The 18,116-nt window shown below is 45.4% G+C and overlaps 1 long non-coding RNA gene across 1 annotated transcript in view; it reads left to right on the top strand.

Annotated features, from left to right (window-relative positions):
• The first annotated feature begins 13,658 nt into the window (after positions 1–13,658).
• Positions 13,659–18,116, top strand: part of LOC120848941 — a 222,986-nt gene continuing 218,528 nt past the window's right edge. Inside the window, exon 1 of the long non-coding RNA XR_005717805.3 lies at positions 13,659–13,720. This is a non-coding gene — a long non-coding RNA (uncharacterized LOC120848941). The remainder of the gene's footprint in view (positions 13,721–18,116) is intronic.

Below are 18,116 nucleotides of genomic sequence, written 5' to 3'. Positions count from 1 at the left end.
TTGATGCGATTTAGTATGACATAGAATTTATTTAGAGGTCAGTTTTTCCGCATCCCTCGTCAGACAGACAGGATGTCAGCGAAGGGACCACGGTCAATCCTTGATGGAACGTTTTTTTGAGCCCACTGAAGACTCCTCATCGTCCGAAATCACTACCTTTGTAGCAAAGTGCCAAGCCTACGGGAAAGTAATTTCAGGATCGAAAACTTACGCTTCCAACTTCAAGCTTCATCTCATTTGGCGTCTCAAACAAATTTGAAAAATGAATTGCAGTATCAGTATTTCTGTGTTTGTATTTCTGCCTTCCCTTAAATGCATTCCTGTATTTATATTTCCAAATACTTCTTGCCTCTAAAATGTAATTCCGATATGTATTGCGACACCCTTTTACAGATATTTTTCAGTATCAGTATTTTAGCTACTATTTTAATGTATCCCAGTATTTGTATTTCCAAATACATTTTTTGAGTATTTCTGCCCAACCCTGCTGCAAATCCCACCAGTGTGTACCAATGTGAGTTGACATTGCAACCTACCAAATTCGTATCGGAAGGTTTACAATGTGCTCAAAAAGAAAGTCTCGTCTGTTCCTGCCGAAGCAGTTTAATATCTCCTGGAATGTTCAACCATGTCCAACTCTTTGCTCTTCTGGTCCTGTTACTAGGGTCGGCCGGCGACATTGAGCTCATCCCCGGCCCCGAGATTACAAACAGTGAGAAAATAGACAAACTGCAAGAAGCTATTGATAGCCCATTAGCAGTCAGAAACCAAAACCAGAGGGAAAGTATGGGCAAGCTAAACAAAATTAACAAGGGCATAGCCCACCTGGCCAGACGTGTGCTAGTTTAGAGGCCAGAGTTACTCAAATGGGGCAAATAAAAGAAAGTTTGGCTTGTGTAACCGCAATGCTTCATCTTGTTGAGTGGAGTGTCTGCGAGTGTCTCTGTATTTAGGGACACTTTGAACAACATGAATGGCCAGATGTGCAGAAACGATCTCATCTTTGGCGGTTTGCCACAATGCGAAAATGAGACCTGGAATGACAACGAACAACTGTTATATAATTTCATCAACGATAATCTCATGCCAAACGTTGGCGAAATTGAAAGAGTGCATTGTCTTGGGCCAAAACGTGTCGGTTCGAACCGTCCCATTATTGTCACATTACTCAGTTTCGAAAACAAAGATAATGTACTCTGATTCAAAATTAAAGAATGTATCACCCAGGGTGTGCATTTCGGAGGACTTCTCTCCAAAAGTGCGTTTCGGGTGAAAGAAACTGTTGGAGTTTGCCGCTCGGTTTAGGGAGCACCATGTCTGATACAAGCTGTCATTTGATAAATTGCATGTCGGCAGTGAAATATATGACAGTGTTGCTGAAACTGTCATTTCAATTTAAAGGCCACTTGAAGTTCCCCGTGCAGTTGACTGACAACCCCCGAATGTGCACAAATCTTCTGTTCAACACTGTCTTTTTTTGTAGTAAATTTTAGTAGCCTCTTAAGAGGTAGAATTTGAAAGCATCACCACCTCTTGCGAAATGGACATTATCATAGCAACTGAAACCTAATTTACATCATGCGTAGACGGTAAGTACCTGACATTGAGCAAAGAGTACAATGTATACCGAAAAGATAGCTTTAGCGCAAGGGGTGGCTGTGTACTTATTGCTCTAAAGTGCAATCTAAAATGTTCACTAATATCTTCCGACTCCTTGCTCGAAACCCTGTGGGTACGTCTTCAGCTGGGTTATCGTAGGTTATTCATTGGTGCTTGTCATTGGCTGCCAAAGTCAAATATAAGTGACTTTCATGAAGCCATGTATAGTTCTTTGGGGCACTTAACAGAATTCTACCCAAACAATGATTTAATATCAGAAGGTGATTTTAATTGCCCTGGATTCATCTGGGTGACTCTCAGCCCGTCCATGTAGTGTTCAAATCCTGCTCAGTGCAATGATTTTCTTGCCTTGGTAGGCTGTTTCGGATTGCACCAAGTTGTAAACTCCCCTACCCGCATTGACGCAATTTTAGATCTATTCATTATTAACATTAGGAACTAGTCCTGTGCGAATATTGGATTTTGGGTTCGAAGCGAATAGAGGTTTTGACCGAATATTTTCAATTTGAATATCGAGTAGTTTTTCCACGCCTTTCACTACCATTGCATAATACTTAGACGGAAACTTGTGAAGGTTGTTCCACTTGTTCATTTATAAACTAAGTTTAATCTATCTATATTTATGAACTTTGACCTCAGAAGGTCTGGTGTCGATGGCAATTAAACAATGAATTTGACATTAAATGAATACTGTAGAGATGGCCAACTGGGTTATGGTAGGTTATTAATTGATGGAGTTAATTTACAAATCTTGCTATATAAAATATTCTTTCTTTAATCTCTAGTAAAAAAAATGAATGATGCATAATGAATGCAGGTTGTAAGGGCATCTCTGCCTAACATAGTATACTCTTGCATAACAGTATAATTTTGAAACTTTTACTACAATGCAGATATACACATTCACAAGGTTTTCCTTTAAAAAAAAATTGGGTTGTGTGTGTGTTTATACAGCCTAGAACTTGGTCTGCCTCACAGGGGCGACGAGTCTCCCAGCTGTAGATGAGAAATTTAGCCAGTGCGGTTCAGCCGCTAGCCTGGGGTCTTTAACGTGCATCACGCAGTAGTGATACACGACCGCACGCCGGTACGATGCTCATCCAGATCGAAACGGGCAGGGGTGGGGCTCGAACCCAGGATCCCTGGGTTCTGCAGCGCGAGCTTTCGCTCCACTTGCTCCGAGCTGGTGTGCGCTAGACCACTCGGCCACCGATCCTTTATTTTCCAATACAGTCGGCACAGGTTGTGGGAGCCGAGGGTGAAAGATGAGGCAGACGGCACGTGACAGGCGGTCGGCGGAGATGACACGAGCTGGTGCAAGACAGTGCGTACTGTGCGAGGCTAAAGCCGAACAAGAACGTCGGAGCCAAGCTGCCTGGCCTGGCCCATGGCGAACCCCGGAGCGGTCCACCATCGAGGTCTGGAGCAAGACCGGTGGAAACGGCGAGCCCTGGCCATATGACCTGGGCTATGACAATCACGGGGTAGTTCTGCAGCGAGACTCGGGCATTGATAGCCTGGGACAGCCAGCCTACGCATGCTGGCGTGGGAAAGACGATCCGCAGGCCTGGACACGGACTTCGACTGTGAGCTCTGATTGATGGGCAACAACAAGGGTCGGCGGGCCTGGACTGCCGGTTCTCGACGACGGGCAACCGAGAGGTACAGTAAACCAATTCGCTGTCTTCTCGTTGTGTTATGTCACTCCCTGGGTGACGGGCGGAGCGCATACCGATCGGGCAGCGATTATTAGTAGAGGGATCTCCGTAAAGAACCTCACATTAAAATGGCGCATCCAACGTGGGGCCCGTTCGGTATGCCTCTGCTTCTAGTCATCCCCAGGGAGTCCGACGGATTCGTTGAGCGGGTTGTTCACTAACGCTAACGATGCCCATTGAGACAAAGTATGTTGGAATTTGGGAGACTTGTCTCACAGCAGAGCTTAGCAGGTGTCTCCTCTAATTGAGTACCTAAAGGGCTCGAAGGACGAGTTTGCGGACGCGCTTTCTCGGGTGGGTGGTTATCATTTGAGCCCGTTCTTGTTTCGACCTTCTCACTTGGCCCTTCTCAAAACAACCATTCTCAAAAAGATCTTCTCTCTTTCGCATTCCAACCCTCGTCATTTGGGCCCGTTCTCGTTTCGCCCTTTTCCCCTGGCCCTTTTCAAAACGGCCATTCTCAAGAATATCTCGCTTTGACCCGTCGCACTTGACTCTTTCTATACCACAATCGTTTTTTATGGTAATATTAATAAATACATCGACATATTTTGTGCGTGTGTGTGTGCCGCACTACAGGCATACTCTCTCTGCTAAGGATTTTAGCAGTGCGTCGGGGTCGTCGTGAAAAGCTACTAGTTGACAGTAAAACAGACAAACTATTTATCGCAGCCAGATCATATTCCAAAATGTCACGTCGTTTGAGGTCTCTCGACTTGGGACTATGCCGCTACTTCTGCAATGCAGTGGTTCTCAAAAGGGGGTCTGCGAAGACGGGTGTAGCACGATTGCCCCGTGTACAGAATCCCTGTCGCAAAAGCCCCGCTTCATTAGCCCCACATTTCGAAAAACCCCGCGTTCAATTACCCCGTCCCGTATTCTTCGCGTGCCAAAAGCCCCGTCCTCACTGCCCCTCCCACCCTCTTTGCGCTTCAACCTGCATTGTTCCATGCGCCTACTAAGGGTCATGCAATTGAAAGAAAAAACAAAATAAGGTTACTTCAATCGCCGAAACACTTAGAAAGATGTACAAGTGGCCAACTGCATAAATCTGCATCACCAGCAATGCACTCCGCTATCATAGAAGGATACTCAGACGCAAAGTTATAAAGTTTATCTAGCTAGACGAGTACAAATACTTTTGCTGCGATAAATATGGCGCCATGATCTGCGGTTTAACAGCTTTGACAGAACCCACTTCGTCGGAATTGTGAATCCGCGCGTGCTTCAGAGTCAACGAAAGCTTCGGTTAAATGCTTATTGATAATAGCTGTAACATCAAATGTTTTGCCAGTGAATGATATTGTCTTCGTATTTTCACTTCTAACGTCGCAAGACGTGAATGTGTTTAGTGCACGCCTGAAGAACGGAAGCTTTATCCAGTTATTCATTACTTAAGCCCCGGGTACCTCATGATTACGTTACACAAGCTGGACTACACATTTTCTTTTAGTTAAAAGCAGAATGATCAGCCGTCAAGTTGAGGACCTGGCCACCTGACACGGGGGATTCGCATCATGGGCTTCTGAAACTGGGGCTTTTGAAAGCGGGGTAAAAAGGACGGGGTGTTTGCCGCGGGGTATTGGACACTGGGCTTTTGACATCGGGTGCATTCGTGCACCACCATGCGAAGACATCCTAGGGGTCCGCGAGGCCCTGTCTTGTCAGATCAGGCACGGCAATATTAGTTGTCTTTCTTCACCTTCAGAAGAAACGTTCCAGTTTTCGGGAGAGTACTCTCGTATGTATGTCAATGAGATCAATCTACTGTACACTAGCAATTAGTTATATTTATTTATTAAATAATTATCATGATAACCTATACCTTTCTATTCCCCTCACCCCGAACGGGGTCCTCCATCATCTCCGCCTTTCTACAAGGCGTCTGCGAAACATCAATGGTTGAGAACCACTGCCGTAATGTATGCTATTTTTGTTCAAAGTTTCCAAATTAAATGTTCATCGCTTTTTTTTCTCGTATGCTTAGAGGAAGGGAAGCAGGCGTCAATGTACGATTCTCAGTGCGTACCTCTACACATAACATATATCTGATGGTATGTTGTGGGCTCAAGCAAGGTAAGACTCATCAACAAAGCCGCGAAAGCATAAAGACGTTAAAAGCATGCCGAGCTAGTGCCATTCGGTCGTAGCGCGAACGGGCGAAATGAGAATGGGACCAGTTGCGAAAAACACGATTCGGATCTTATGAGAAGGTTCAAACGAGAAAGGACCAAATGAGAATGGGTCGAAATGTGCAAGGTTCAAATGCGAATGGGACGTTTTGAGATACACCCTTCTCGGGTACCCCAGAATAGTGGTTGGCAGGAGGCGAGGAGCGCAATTAAGATGTAAGAAAGTCGACTTCGGAGGCAGAAAAGAGGAACGGCATGTTCGCTGGAAGGCAGGATAACGACTAGCAATAGGGAAACAGCCAGGACTCATTGCAGATTTAGGATTTAGGCTTGGGGTGATGCGGTAGGCAAGCAAGCGCTTGTCGAGGCCCGGGGTGCAGATGGGTTTTTATCGGTGGGTGTCGGAAAGACTGCGGGAATAGCAGTTGACACCGGGAACACTGGCGGACGAGATTGTCAGCGGGTGTCGGATAAACTAGCGGAAATTGCGGTTGACATTGGGAACGCTGGCAGGCGAGTTAATAGCACTATGATTTGTAACTGCTGGGCCAAGACGGCTAGTTGCTTCGCGTCACTCCAACAACCGACGAAGGGCAGAGGGACGACTCTCCCTTGAGGGGGGTCGTTCCAAGAAAGCTAAGAAATGTTCTATATGGTTCTTTCTCGACTTCACTCTGGCCGGTCGTGGCAGTGACAGCAAGACTTTTAATAAGTTATGTCGCGTCACGACCTGGCGGGGGATGAGGTGGTAGACATTTAGGTGGCTTGCAGCTGTCCAGTTTGCCTTGACGCGTGAACGGTTTAAGCGTGCTTACTCGCTGGGCTGCCGCCCCCTCCGAGGACCGATTGGTCCCTAGATCTCGTACGCACGTAGACGGAACGGGACGCTGACGTTGGGTAGCACATGGTATATGTAGCCGTTGCGGTACGCGGGTATAGCATATGGCCATCCCGCCACAAGCTTTGGATCCTTTCGCTTACGCAAAAGATGGACTAGGTTTAGTCCATCGTTAACTGTTCTGAAGGAAACTCGCGCGTTGGGCAATGCAGCTAGTGGTTTTGCCGCATCGCTTGCTCCGAGGTGAGAAGGGCACCCGAGGTATAAAGACGCGAGCGTCGTGTCTTACTTCTAGGCTTACTCGGCGAGATACAAACGAGGAGGCTTGCCCGGCTCACATCGCTGGCTTGAAAGGATATACTACCGTCGTCGCATTTGGGAAGACGTATAACATGAGGGTACGGTAGGACACAAGAAATTTCCTGTTCTTGGCGACCCAGGAGCGAGTTCCGGAATGCGGACCTGCTGAGTTAGCCGCATGGTATACGAACCCGTCGGCAAGCTATTTGGCGGTAGAGGCTATGGCCACTGCCACAGTCTGCAGCAGAATACTTGTTCGTTGTGTATTGTTTTAACACTTTGTTCTGCGCAGAATAGCTTCTTGGAAAGACGGCCATAGACGGCGTAACCCAGGAAGCCCACCGGGAGGGAAGACGGGTCCATTCGTTTTCCCAAGTGCTCAGGGTGGCTGACAGTTTTTCGGCCTGATGAACAATTCAGGCAGGCAGTTTTAAGCCCGCTGTGACCTCTAAGCGGAACGGGGCAGGTCTGTCTGCGTCGGTTGGACCAGCTTCGAGCAAGCCCCCTGCTGCATCGCGGTGAGTGGGACAGCGAGCGACAGGCAGGTCGTCATTGTCTGACGGCTTCGCTAGCCACCACCACCTACGCCGCTTTCGGACGCTGCATGGTGGCCACTCCGACAATAGCGGCCGCCCATGAAGCCCAGTGGCTCCCTGAGGCCCATGAAGTCCCCCGAAGTCCGGGCCTTGAGGGGGGGAGGGTGTGGGAGCCGAGGGTGAAAGATGAGGCAGACGGCACGTGACAGGCGGACGGCGGAGAAGACACGAGCTGGCGCGAGACAGTGCGTGCTGAGCGAGGCTGAAGCTGAACAAGAACGTTGGGGGCCAAGCTGTCTGGCCTGGCCCATGGCGAACCCTGGAGCGGTCCACCAGCGAGGTCTGGAGCAAGACCGGTAAAAACGGCAAGCCCTGGCCATATGACCTGGGCTATGATGATCCCGGGGTGATTCCGCAGCGAGACTCGGGCATTGATAGCCCGGGATAGCCAGCCTACGCAGCGCTAACGTGGGAAAGGCGATCCGCAGGCCTGGACACGGACTTCGACTGTGAGCTCTGATCGACGGGCGACAACAAGGGTCAGCGGGCCTGAACTGCCGGTTCTCGACGATGAACAACCGAGAGGTACAGTAAACCCATTTGCTGTCTTCTCGTTGTGTTATGTCACTCCCTGGGTGACGGGTGGAGCGCATACTGATCGGGCGGCGATTATTTGTGGAGGGATTTCCGTAAAGAACCCCACAAGGCGCACCATCCTGTTTTGAATGTATGCTTTACTTCCAAGCACGCAATTACAATATTCTTACTTTTTCAAATGCTTATCGTGGCGGGTTACCGCATTGAGTGTGCTTCTTACCAAGCACTGGTGCGCTGTGGAGTAGCAACACCCGCGGAGCTCGCTTACGCGGGTATTGCTTCTCCGCAGCACACCGCTGCTTGGTAAGAAGCACACTCAATGGGGCTAACCCACCACAATCAACACTTAAACAAACGCGAATAGTGCAGTTCTTCTCGAAGGTAATATCGAATAGTGTATTATTCGGAACTACAATTTGAAATTTCGAATATTCGAGCAACCCAAATAGGTAAGCGCCACAAATGTTCTCGACTTCATTAGCGATCATGCAATTGTCCACGTTCAAATAACATTTCCTTTTGGAAACCAAGAAAATGATCGGAAGCGAATTTTTAACTATGCTAGGGCGAATATTGATGCAATTAATTTGTCGCTGGACCTTTTCCTACATGATTTCATACAAACATTATTTAGGTCTCTCAGTGGAATAAAAAAATGGAGTCTGATTAAACATGAAGTTCACAAATATAGGTCAATCAATTTTAAAACATTTTTTGCTGGATGAGACTCGCTATTGCCATGGTTTACAAATGCATTAAAGTGCATGTTAAACAAAACGGAAAGGCTCTTTCAGAGGGAAAAAAGAACAGGGACGGTGACTGGTCAGAACATAGTCTTTGGTAAAAAAAAATATAAAAAAAGAAATAAAAAAAAGCGAAAAATGAATTATTTGGAGTTGTGACAGGTAATAATGAAAAAGCAAGTTTTGGAAAATTGTAAATCCTAGGGAAACCCGATGTAGTCCACTGTTTACAAACCAGGAGGTTGCCTGCCTCTGCGACAGTGATGCATAGGTGGAACAGCTTTTTTTCGACAGTATTCAAGCAGGAGACGCTTCCTTTGCCCCCGCCTCTTTGTGCGCATGTCTACACTTTCATTTACAAATTATCGCTCCCGTCCCACTTTGCTGCCAAGACACTGGAATATCTTCAAAAATTCTAAATAATTCCGCTTCTCTACTTTTTCAGCCCTGACTCACGTATCGTCCCAACAGATTGGAATTTCTTTATCATTTAACCAATTTTCGAATGGGTATAAAATCCGACCCCTCCAACTGCTGTCCTATATCCCTTACGAGCGTCACGTGCAAAGTGATGGAACATGTCATTTTTTCAACTATCATGGAACACCTCGACAGGATTGACCACATTTTTCTGCTTCAGCATGGCTTCAGACAAAAATGCTCATGTAATACTCCCCTCTTTGAATTTATCACTGATTTGCACTTCAACACCCATGCTGGTACCTAGACTCGTGGCATCTTCATCGACTTGGCTAAGGCATCCGATACAGTTCCGCATTGTCGCTTACTACTAAAGCTTTCACACCTCCAAATAGACCCTTTGATTGTAGACTGGATAGCAGCCTTCTTACGTGGCCGAACGCAGTCAGTGAGATGAAACAACGCCCTTTCATCCCAATGTCCTGTCACATCAGGTGTCCCACAGGGAGCATAATAGGACCCCTCCTATTCCTGATATACATCAACGACCTTCCATCTACCTCAACGTCCACCATCAGGTTGTTTGCAGATAACTGTTGGGGACAATCCAAATGAAAGTGCCCGTCTTTTAAAACCTTTGGAAAAAAAAATGATCACTTTCATTACATGAGTTATTCTTTAAACGTAAAAATATACCGCTCAAAAGGAAATTACAACGTCTAACAAAGGTTTAACAACCAAGATCTAAGCTCTCAGTCAAACTCTTAGCCAACGAGAAGTATAGCAGCCAATGGGTGCTAAACGTCGCAGAACACCCACTTTGTAATTCATGCAATTTAAGATGGCTGCAAACTAAAATCAGTCTCACACAATAAATATTGCTGTACAATTTTTTTTGCCCACAGAAGAGTTGTTTTTTCACATGCTTGTCTAAATTAGGTTGTTTAAAGAAATCATTTTTTAAGCAGCCAAAAGCAAAGGACATTGTGATCCTGGCACCTCCGTAGCGGCCTATTCGTTGGTCTATCTCAAATAGGACCGCCGCACTGCTTTGCGGAGGCCGTTTTTAATACACTTTTTACTCGGTGTATTTACGTGGTTATAACTGTTACATGGCTATGCAGTCGCTACACTGCACCTTAAGCCCACTCGTTTATTGCTTTGCGGAGGCCGTTTTTAATACACTTTTTACTCGGTGTATTTAGGTGGTTATAACTGTTACATGGCTATGCAGTCGCTACACTGCACCTTAAGCCCACTCTAGTTTAATGCTTTGCGGAGGCCGTTTTTAATACACTTTTTACTCGGTGTATTTAGGTGGTTATAACTGTTACATGGCTATGCAGTCGCTACACTGCACCTTAAGCCCACTCTAGTTTATTGCTTTGCGGAGGCCGTTTTTAATACACTTTTTACTCGGTGTATTTAGGTGGTTATAACTGTTACATGGCTATGCAGTCGCTACACTGCACCTTAAGCCCACTCTAGTTTATTGCTTTGCGGAGGCCGTTTTTATTACACTTTTTACTCGGTGTATTTAGGTGGTTATAACTGTTACATGGCTATGCAGTCGCCATACTGCACCTTAAGCCCACTCTAGTTTATTTAGTTTATCGCTTCATTGCTTACATTTTTTAAACATTGAGTCTACTTACTCATTAACAAAGCGTTAACTCCGGTGTTCTACAGGGCTCATGTTTTAGGTTCATTAAGTTTCCCTCGTTTACGTCAAGAACTCCAGCAGCCTGCATTTTGTCCCCTGCCTGTTTATTTACACATGACTGAGTTATTTAGCAAAAGATATAGACTGACAACGAGACGAGCTTCTTGCAGTTTGGCTTCGTAAGAATAAATAGCCGACGTTGTACATGGCTAATGGAACTGAACATTGCAAGATGCAAATCAACGCATGTCTCGTTGTAATATGCCATTTGTACTACCCAATACATAAATAACATTGGTTTGGAGTTCATTTGTTCTTGCCAGTAGCTTGGTGTTCACGCAAGATGCAAGTAGGGTGACCACCCGTCCCACGACTCGCGGGACTGTCCCACATTGAGGGCTCGTGTCCCGCGCCCCGCGAGAAATCCCCAAATTTTCAAAATGTCCCGCATTTTATACCATCGTAAAATTCACTCTGCAACTCATGGTGCTACCGAACAACGGGCCACGAAGAAGCGCGGAGGTCGCTGGTAATCATGTGAATCGGAGTGGTACGCCATTTTTGTATCTAAGCATTGCAGAAAGCCACCGTCGTTCTTGTAGGAAGACTGACGTGCATGCGCCGTTGTGCCTCTTCCCTTGGTGGCCAAATATTCAGAAAAATGCTCACCAATAGTTGTGTGTAGTTAATGTGGTAACTATAAATTATTGTAATTATTTCATATAGTTGTCTTAATGCGAAAAGGTTGTTGTGGAGATTTTTTTTAGTGACGACAACCAGACAAGGCAAAAAGCCTGCAACTCACAAAGGTGGAAAAAGAACATAATGTTAAAAATGTGTGTAGGACGATGTTGATTAAAGTAAACGTTGATAGGAAACAATAACCCGTAAAAGATTTACTGTTTCTTAATTTCATTTGATGCATTGAGTTCTGCTGCAGCTGGATTTTATGCCTTCATTAAATAACACATTTGGCATAAAAACATATCACTGGGAGTGAAAATTATTTTAGCTTAATAGCTGCAATACAGTTTCCAGCTCTATAAACAGCACAGTATATTAAATGTGTTAACAGACCCTCGGTTCGTGGTGTGCGTGTTCACAAATTTCCTCTACCCCCTCCCCCTCTCCCTCCCCCCCCTGTTCCGCGTGTCCCGCATTTCGCTAGCAGGAAGGTGGTCACCCTAGATGCAACCTTTCATGGAACTTTCGCATAGAGCGCGTCATTAAGACTGCTAACCGCATGCTTGGTTTCATGACAAGAAATTTTATTCCTATGCCCTAATCCCTTAAACTTCACTTTTTCAAGTCACAGCTAAGATAGAAGCATGAATCTTTTCATCTGGGACCTCGCCATGGAAAACCTAAATTATTTCTTAGAATCAGTTAAAGGACACATGCAAAGAAAAAAAATTTTTTTAGACAGATTAGATGGAAAAAGGATGTCATCAAACGATTTTACAACAAAGAAAAAATATTTTTAGAGCTATATATACGGCGCTATACAAATTTGTAGTTGGTGCCCGCAGGCACCGCGGAAAAGTGGCCCTTTTATCACGTGAGAGGCCCATATTTGATACGCGGTGCTTGCGCTCTTTTGGAAGCTTCCTATGGCCCCTAAAAGTAACTTATTCATCTTTGTTGGAAGCATAAAAAAAAACTAAGATGAATAAGTAACTTTTAGAGCCCAAAGGAAACTTCTGAAAAAGCGCAAGCAGATGTGACAGACCTGTGCGCCGGTCAGATGATGGCAGCAGCGCCTCGAAGCAGACGAACTGGTGCGGCAAAGGCGGTGTGGAGAAACCCGTTGAAGCGGTGTCACACAACGCTCAGCGTGCGGCGGCGGCGTGACTTTGCGGCGGCGCAGTGCGGCAGCGCGCGGGCCTACCACGTGACCAGCGGCTGCTCTGCGGGCACCAACTACAAATTCGGATAGCGCCGTAAATGTAGCTCTAAATTTTCTTTTCTTCGTTGTAAATTTGTTTTATAATATTCTTTTTCCATCTAGCCTGTTTTAAAACAAAGTTTTTTCCTTTGCATGTGTCCTTCAAGAAATCTGCGTGTTTCCTAACTAGCGTCATACTGCTGCTATAAACTCTATGAAACTTTCTTTATAAATAATGAATCTTGCTCTGCATAGACAATCCATCTATTTCACAAAATGAATTGTCATTCTTTAATGAGTCCAAGCACCTGGTCCAAGCACCTTCCCCACCAAACTGCCAACATCCATGACTAAGCAAAATTTTTACAGAAGCTATTAGGTGTTTCGATATTGGATCGTACAATGATGAACCAGGGAATATTTAGTAATTTTTTTGTATAAATATATTTATGTGAAAGCCATGTTCCTGGGAGGAGTATTAAACTATATTCCAACATTTTAGCTATTTTTTTCATGACATGAAATTTAGAAGGTCAAGGTGTGGGGACTACCAAGGTTTCATTATGGTACTCTGCACAGCCATCAAACAAAATCATGCACATAGTAATAACTGTTTCATACTTATTTTATTTAACAGTTAGAGGACAGTTAGAGGATGTAGACAAAAAAAAATATTTCTATAAAAAAATCAATCATTCCACATATTTTTAAAACATTCCAAAATTATTTACCACGAAATAACTTTACAAGCATAAAAATTGGCATCTTTAAAAGCATTTTACAATTTTACCACGTCTAAAGAAATCAGCTTCATTTCTCCCCTAATTACACAACAATAAGATCTGGGTATATATATTTTATATATTTGTATAATGCAGCTGATTTCTTTACATGTAATAAAATTGCACATAATTATGTGAAAAAAAAAGATGTTTATTTTCTGCTAAAATTTTTTTATAAATATTCCAGTCTCTTGAAGTGACTTGGGAGGGCAAAAAAAAAAAGTAAGACACGACCTCCAAAACAGAAAAACGGCAACAGAAGTTAACTCAAATTGTGCTAGCATGACTTTGTTATGGGGGATTTGCCGCGTGATGCCGACTACATAAAGAAATTTTCTAGAATAGGAGAATTTGTTTCGAAGCTGCCTTTGGTAATGTAATCCAGATGAAACATCACGCCTCTTATGAACATCACGCCTCTTGCAGAGTCCCTAACTGCAAAACTGCACCACGAAGACCAAGGGCTTGTGACCGTCAAATAGAAAGGTAAGAATTTAAGATGAAAACAGCGCGCACTTCCTTACACACTCCAACAACCAAACACGACTTACCAGGAAAGCACTTGATGTCAAAGCCAAACATAATAAACACTCATTGAAACGTGCCACTACAAACTCTACAAAAGAAAAGACAGCCATGTCCACATGAAAACAGCTAGCAGCCTTCATGGCAGGTTCTATCTTAAAGGCGAAAATGACCGGCAGAAAAATTTTTGCCAGCCAAATTTCGAAGCTGCAGAGTCCGAACATTCAGTTTTACACAACAGGAGGAACACGACAAGAGAAGTGCAAATGAAAACTGCGTGTGCCACTGCACACAACTCAAAACCCACACACGCCTTGCCAGCAAAGCACTACTGAGCAGTCGTAAGGACAGCTGACGACAACCGTTACGACAGGTTCCAGCTGTGAAACGAAAACGTCTTGCAGAAAGTTTTTGCCAGCCAAATGTCGAACCCTCACAGATAAAAAAATATGTTTTACGCACCGGTAGGAACCCGAGAAAAGAAGTACAGACGAAAACTTTCTGCAACCCCACAGAGAGATCTGATTAGGCGCACGCCTTGCCAGCAAAGCGCTTCCTAGCTGTTGTAAAGGCAGCCGACAACAACCGTTACGACAGGTTCCAGCTGTGAAACGAAAACGTCTTGCAGAAAGTTTTTGCCAGCCAAATGTCGAACCCTCACAGATAAAAAAATATGTTTTACGCACCGGTACGAGCTCGAGTAAAGAAGTACAGACGAAAACTTTCTGCAACCCCACAGAGAGATCTGATTAGGCGCACGCCTTGCCAGCAAAGCGCTTCCTAGCTGTTGTAAAGGCAGCCGACAACAACCGTTACGACAGGTTCCAGCTGTGAAGCGAAAACGTCTTGCAGAAAGTTTTTGCACGCCAAATGTCGAACCCTCACAGATAAAAAAATATGTTCTACGCACCGGTACGAGCTCGAGTAAAGAAGTACAGACGAAAACTTTCTGCAACCCCACAGAGAGATCTGATTAGGCGCACGCCTTGCCAGCAAAGCGCTTCCTAGCTGTTGTAAAGGCAGCCGACAACAACCGTTACGACAGGTTCCAGCTGTGAAACGAAAACGTCTTGCAGAAAGTTTTTGCCAGCCAAATGTCGAACCCTCACAGATAAAAAAATATGTTTTACGCACCGGTACGAGCTCGAGAAAAGAAGTACAGACGAAAACTTTCTGCAACCCCACAGGGAGATCTGATTAGGCGCACGCCTTGCCAGCAAAGCGCTTCCTAGCTGTTGTAAAGGCAGCCGACAACAACCGTTACGACAGGTTCCAGCTGTGAAACGAAAACGTCTTGCAGAAAGTTTTTCCCAGCCAAATGTCGAACCCTCACAGATAAAAAAATATGTTTTACGCACCGGTACGAGCTCGAGAAAAGAAGTACAGACGAAAACTTTCTGCAACCCCACAGGGAGATCTGATTAGGCGCACGCCTTGCCAGCAAAGCGCTTCCTAGCTGTTGTAAAGGCAGCCGACAACAACCGTTACGACAGGTTCCAGCTGTGAAACGAAAACGTCTTGCAGAAAGTTTTTCCCAGCCAAATGTCGAACCCTCACAGATAAAAAAATATGTTTTACGCACCGGTACGAGCTCGAGAAAAGAAGTACAGACGAAAACTTTCTGCAACCCCACAGGGAGATCTGATTAGGCGCACGCCTTGCCAGCAAAGCGCTTCCTAGCTGTTGTAAAGGCAGCCGACAACAACCGTTACGACAGGTTCCAGCTGTGAAGCGAAAACGTCTTGCAGAAAGTTTTTGCCAGCCTAATGTCGAACCCTCACAGATAAAAAAATATGTTTTAGGCACCGGTACGAGCTCGAGAAAAGAAGTACAGACGAAAACTTTCTGCAACCCCACAGGGAGATCTGATTAGGCGCACGCCTTGCCAGCAAAGCGCTTCCTAGCTGTTGTAAAGGCAGCCGACAACAACCGTTACGACAGGTTCCAGCTGTGAAACGAAAACGTCTTGCAGAAAGTTTTTGCACGCCAAATGTCGAACCCTCACAGATAAAAAAATATGTTTTACGCACCGGTACGAGCTCGAGAAAAGAAGTACAGACGAAAACTTTCTGCAACCCCACAGGGAGATCTGATTAGGCGCACGCCTTGCCAGCAAAGCGCTTCCTAGCTGTTGTAAAGGCAGCCGACAACAACCGTTACGACAGGTTCCAGCTGTGAAGCGAAAACGTCTTGCAGAAAGTTTTTGCCAGCCAAATGTCGAACCCTCACAGATGAAAAAATATGTTTTACGCACCGGTACGAGCTCGAGAAAAGAAGTACAGACGAAAACTTTCTGCAACCCCACAGAGAGATCTGATTAGGCGCAAGCCTTGCCAGCAAAGCGCTTCCTAGCTGTTGTAAAGGCAGCCGACAACAACCGTTACGACAGGTTCCAGCTGTGAAACGAAAACGTCTTGCAGAAAGTTTTTGCCAGCCATATGTCGAACCCTCACAGATAAAAAAATATGTTTTACGCACCGGTACGAGCTCGAGAAAAGAAGTACAGACGAAAACTTTCTGCAACCCCACAGAGAGATCTGATTAGGCGCACGCCTTGCCAGCAAAGCGCTTCCTAGCTGTTGTAAAGGCAGCCGACAACAACCGTTACGACAGGTTCCAGCTGTGAAACGAAAACGTCTTGCAGAAAGTTTTTGCCAGCCAAATGTCGAACCCTCACAGATAAAAAAATATGTTTTACGCACCGGTACGAGCTCGAGTAAAGAAGTACAGACGAAAACTTTCTGCAACCCCACAGAGAGATCTGATTAGGCGCACGCCTTGCCAGCAAAGCGCTTCCTAGCTGTTGTAAACGCAGCCGACAACAACCGTTACGACAGGTTCCAGCTGTGAAGCGAAAACGTCTTGCAGAAAGTTTTTGCCAGCCAAATGTCGAACCCTCACAGATAAAAAAATATGTTTTACGCACCGGTACGAGCTCGAGAAAAGAAGTACAGACGAAAACTTTCTGCAACCCCACAGAGAGATCTGATTAGGCGCACGCCTTGCCAGCAAAGCGCTTCCTAACTGTTGTAAAGGCAGCCGACAACAACCGTTACGACAGGTTCCAGCTGTGAAACGAAAACGTCTTGCAGAAAGTTTTTGCCAGCCAAATGTCGAACCCTCACAGATAAAAAAATATGTTTTACGCACCGGTACGAGCTCGAGTAAAGAAGTACAGACGAAAACTTTCTGCAACCCCACAGAGAGATCTGATTAGGCGCACGCCTTGCCAGCAAAGCGCTTCCTAGCTGTTGTAAAGGCAGCCGACAACAACCGTTACGACAGGTTCCAGCTGTGAAACGAAAACGTCTTGCAGAAAGTTTTTGCCAGCCAAATGTCGAACCCTCACAGATAAAAAAATATGTTTTACGCACCGGTACGAGCTCGAGAAAAGAAGTACAGACGAAAACTTTCTGCAACCCCACAGGGAGATCTGATTAGGCGCACGCCTTGCCAGCAAAGCGCTTCCTAGCTGTTGTAAAGGCAGCCGACAACAACCGTTACGACAGGTTCCAGCTGTGAAACGAAAACGTCTTGCAGAAAGTTTTTGCACGCCAAATGTCGAACCCTCACAGATAAAAAAATATGTTTTACGCACCGGTACGAGCTCGAGAAAAGAAGTACAGACGAAAACTTTCTGCAACCCCACAGGGAGATCTGATTAGGCGCACGCCTTGCCAGCAAAGCGCTTCCTAGCTGTTGTAAAGGCAGCCGACAACAACCGTTACGACAGGTTCCAGCTGTGAAGCGAAAACGTCTTGCAGAAAGTTTTTGCCAGCCAAATGTCGAACCCTCACAGATAAAAAAATATGTTTTACGCACCGGTACGAGCTCGAGAAAAGAAGTACAGACGAAAACTTTCTGCAACCCCACAGAGAGATCTGATTAGGCGCACGCCTTGCCAGCAAAGCGCTTCCTAGCTGTTGTAAAGGCAGCCGACAACAACCGTTACGACAGGTTCCAGCTGTGAAACGAAAACGTCTTGCAGAAAGTTTTTGCCAGCCAAATGTCGAACCCTCACAGATAAAAAAATATGTTTTACGCACCGGTACGAGCTCGAGTAAAGAAGTACAGACGAAAACTTTCTGCAACCCCACAGAGAGATCTGATTAGGCGCACGCCTTGCCAGCAAAGCGCTTCCTAGCTGTTGTAAAGGCAGCCGACAACAACCGTTACGACAGGTTCCAGCTGTGAAACGAAAACGTCTTGCAGAAAGTTTTTGCCAGCCAAATGTCGAACCCTCACAGATAAAAAAATATGTTTTACGCACCGGTACGAGCTCGAGAAAAGAAGTACAGACGAAAACTTTCTGCAACCCCACAGGGAGATCTGATTAGGCGCACGCCTTGCCAGCAAA

Source organism: Ixodes scapularis, unplaced genomic scaffold (assembly GCF_016920785.2).
Source record: "Ixodes scapularis isolate PalLabHiFi unplaced genomic scaffold, ASM1692078v2 ptg000854l_1__unscaffolded, whole genome shotgun sequence".
In the NCBI taxonomy this organism is placed as follows: Eukaryota; Metazoa; Arthropoda; class Arachnida; order Ixodida; family Ixodidae; genus Ixodes; species Ixodes scapularis.
This window is presented reverse-complemented; position numbering and strand designations above follow the sequence as displayed.